The 3929-nt window shown below is 54.3% G+C and overlaps 1 long non-coding RNA gene across 2 annotated transcripts; it reads left to right on the top strand.

Moving 5' to 3' along the window:
- Positions 1-1217: 1217 nt before the first annotated feature.
- On the top strand, positions 1218-2568 carry LOC116533144. 2 transcript variants are annotated; one of them, XR_004261106.1, is made up of 3 exons: positions 1218-1412; positions 1517-1624; positions 2427-2568. It is a non-coding gene; the product is annotated as an uncharacterized LOC116533144 (long non-coding RNA). The 2 variants fall into 2 exon arrangements; XR_004261105.1 differs by having other exon boundaries at positions 2424-2568.
- The last annotated feature ends 1361 nt before the right edge of the window (positions 2569-3929 follow it).

Genomic DNA, 3929 nt, shown 5'->3' with positions numbered 1-3929 from the left:
TTTGAGACGGAGTTTTGCTCTTGTTACCCAGGCTGGAGTGCAATGGCACGATCTCGGCTCACCGCAACCTCCGCCTCCTGGGTTCAGGCAATTCTCCTGCCTCAGCCTCCTGAGTAGCTGGGATTACAGGCACGTGCCACCATGTCCAGCTGATTTTTTGTATTTTTAGTAGAGACGGGGTTTCACCATGTTGACCAGAATGGTCTCGATCTCTTGACCTCGTGATCCACCCGCCTCGGCCTCCCACAGTGCTGGGATTACAGGCTTGAGCCACCGCGCCCGGCCTATTTTAACCATTTTTAAGGATAGGGTTGAGTGACATATCCATTCCTCTTGTGTAGCCATCACCCCTATGAGTTTGAATAACTTCGCTAGGCTGGGAATCTGCGTTTTGTCTTCGTGGCCCAGCTGTCCATATTTACCTAAGCGAAACCAGACCCTTTGCATCTTCTCCACTGGGTCTTGCTGCTTTCCCTCCAGGAAGGAGCCCAGACTATCCAATGAGACGCTGGGATTATGCGTCATTGCTCTGTGAATCCAGGAGACCCAGAGCCAGGTAACCTGGGGATCCTCGAGAGGCCAGTGGCGACCAGCCACTCCAGGCTTCCCTGCTACCCAAGCTAAGATGTTCAGAGCACACATTTCCATTGTATCTTTTTCTCTATCCAGTGTCAGATCCGCAAAACGATGCTTTGTAAATGCTGGTTGGACACTTCCTTCAGTGTTTCAGAGAGCTAGGTGGGTGGCACCAACAGGCCCGCGCCTGTAATCCCAGCACTTTGGGAGGCCAATGCAGGCAGATCACGAGATCAGGAGATCAAGACCATCCTGGTCAATATGGTGAAGCCCCATCTCTACTAAAAATACAAAAAAATTGGCTGGGGGTGGTGGCACACACCTGTAGTCCCAGCTACTTGGGAGGCTGAGGCAGGAGAATCATTTGAACCCAGGAGGCGGAGGTTGCAATGATCTGCAATCGTGCCACTGCATTCCAGCCTGGGCAACAGAGCAAGACTCTGTCTCAAAACAAACAAACGACAAAAAAAGAAAGCTATCTATTTTTGGACCCACCAATTCTAATTCTGGTAGGAGAATTGCTTGAACCCAGGAGGTGGAGATTGCAGCAGGCCAAGATCGTGCCACTGCACTACAGCTTGGGCAACAGTGCAAGACTCCATCTCAAAAAAACAAAACAAATGAAACCATGGGCTTGGAAATGCCTTGATATTTATTGATCGAGCTGTACACTGAGCCCAGGCCTAGCCCTTTTAAGGGGCCCTGTGTGGAACAGCGCGGGTTTCCCAGATCCAAACCTATCACTCTTCACCATTCGGTCCTCGAGCTGGTGTGAAGCTTGCGATGCTAACCAGCAGTGACAGCAGGCCATCAAGGAGCAGGCCCACGTCACTCAGGTGAGGCTTTGCAGAGGGAGCCATGTGGAAGGAAGATGACCCAGGTGGCCAGGAGCAGGTGAGGACCAGTGACAGCTCTTCCCACCCTCTGTGCATTCTTGCAGGTGATGGGAGTCAGTTAACTGAGTCCAGATAGAGAGGGATGAATATGAGAACATCTAAAAGGAGAGAGGGCCATGTGGCGGCAGAGGACGAGGGAGATGTCAGAGCAGGTGAGACCAGACCCTTCAGCCCCACCTTAGAGAGGTCATTTGTTCTTTTCAGGCATCAGCGAAATTCGAGGAGCACAGCCAGAGGTGGTCATGGGTCTGGGCTTTGTGGATGTGGGGGCGGAGAGGGAGATGGTAGCCTGTCCAGCCACCAGCCCCTCTCCAGGGCCCTTTCTGACTGTGCTTTGGGCAAGTTCAAACATTGAAGAAGGAGAAAAAGCATGACACGCATCGAATACAGGAGCTAGAGATGAGCTTGGCCGAACTGAAGTGCCACATGGGTAGGCTGAGGCTGGGGTGACCTGGGAGCAGGGCTGGGGATGGCTGAGAGTGTCCCAGGGAGGTGGGTGGATGAAAGACCTCTTTCCCTTTGAGGCAGAGGGAAAGAGGTCTGTGCCAGGAGACGGCAAGTCTTGTCATCTCCACGAGCCTCAGTGTCCCCATCAGCAAAGAGGAAGAGTGCCCATTGTCAGCCACCCACAGTTGTCTTTGTCTGAAAGTGGCTTGGAAGACTGGCTGCCATCGGAGTTCGAGGAGTCATTAGCAGGGTGGCCAAGTTTGGGGAGCCTTTGAGCAGATCTGCGCTTTGAAGGAGGAGAAGAAGCCTGACCTGCGTCGTGTACACGAGCTGGAGACAAGCTTGGCCCAAACTCAAAAACCAGATGGGTAAGCTGGGGCTGGCGTGAGCTGGGAGCAGAGCTGGCAGAGGGCTGTGGACCAAGAGGAGGGCTTTTTGGAGAATCCAGAGGCCCTTTATGCCCGCTCCCTTTCTCAGCTGAACTCCTGCCCTTGGAGCCCCCAGCAGGGCCCTTGGAGGCGGAGGCCGAGCACCTGCGGAAGGAGCTGGAGAATCTGGTAGGGCCGCTCTAAGCTCAGGTGCAAGTCAGTAAGGGATTAGTCGCCTGAACCCCGAGCCGGAGGAGAGTCTGCGGGAGCCGGAGCAGGAGGAGAGGCTGCTGGAGCAGGAGCAGAAGGCTGAGCTCTGGGAGGAGCAGGGGGAGGCTGCAGGCGAACCGCTCACAACGAACGCACCACAGCCGCGTGCTCTCCCAGAACCCCGAGCTCCAGGAGCAGTTGTCACAGCTGAAGGAGCCGGTGATCCCCGCCCCCACCAAGAAGGGCTGGGAGGCAGGCACCAGCCTCTGGGGAGGGGAGGTGCCAGGCCAGAAGCAGCTCCAGCCTGGGGGACAGGGAACCCCAGCACCCTCCAGGGCAGTGCTGTGACTGTTTCTTGCTTCCTGCCCTGACTTTTAGGGGTGGGTAGCCCTGGGTTCCTCCCAGGTCTGGACATCATCATCCTAGCTAGAGGCATGGAGCCCCCTAATCACGGGGAAAGAGACAGTGGTATAAGAGGCCCCTTAAGGCGGGGCATGCTGGCACAGGCCTGTAGTCCCAGCTACTTGGGAGGCTGAGGCAGGAGAATTGCTAGAACCCGGGAGGTGGAGGTTGCAGTGAGCTGAGATTGTGCCACTGCAGTCTAGCCCGGGTGGGGGGAAGAAGTTGAGACTCTATCCAAAAAAAAAAAAAAAGAGGCGCTTTAAGCTGGGTGTGATGGCTCATGCCTGTAATCCCCAGCACTTTGGAAGGCTGGGGGGAGAATCCCTTGAGGTCAGGAGTTTGAGACCAGGCTGGCCAACACGGCAAAACCACGTCTCTACTAAAAATACACACACACACACACACACACACACACACACACACACACACACACACACACACACACACACACTAGCTGGACATGGCGGCACACGCCTGTAGTCCCAGCTACTCGGGAGGCTGAGGCAAGAGAATTGCTTGAACCGCGGAGGTGGAGGTTGCAGTGAGCTGAGATTGTGCCACTGCACTCCAGCCTGGGTGACAGAGCAAGACTCCATCTCAAAAGGAAAAAAGAAAAAAGTTATGGAAAAAACTTATGAAAAAAAGGTATGGGATAAAAATAAAAATAAGGCTGGGCACAGTGGCTCACGCCTGTAATCTCAGCACTTTGGGAGGCTGAGGTTGAGGGATCACTTGAGGTCAGGAATTCCAGACCAGCCTGGCCAACATGGTAAAACCCCATCTGTACTAAAAATACAAAAATTAGCTGGGCATGGTGGTGCTTGCCTGTAATCCCAGTTACTGGAGAGGGTGACACAGGAGAATCCCTTGAACCCGGGAGGCAGAGGTTAAAGTGGGCAGAGATCGTGACACTACTCCCGCCTGGGTAACAGCAACAAAACTGTCTCAAACCAACAACAACAACATAAAGGCAGGGCGCTGTGGCTCACACCTGTAATCCCAGCAGTTTGGGAAGCTGAGGCAAATGGAT

Source organism: Sapajus apella, unplaced genomic scaffold (genome assembly GCF_009761245.1).
Source record: "Sapajus apella isolate SASKATOON/1434 unplaced genomic scaffold, GSC_monkey_1.0 scaffold80, whole genome shotgun sequence".
In the NCBI taxonomy this organism is placed as follows: Eukaryota; Metazoa; Chordata; class Mammalia; order Primates; family Cebidae; genus Sapajus; species Sapajus apella.
The sequence above is the reverse complement of the archived record's forward strand: the minus strand, read 5'-3'. Positions and strand labels throughout refer to the sequence as shown.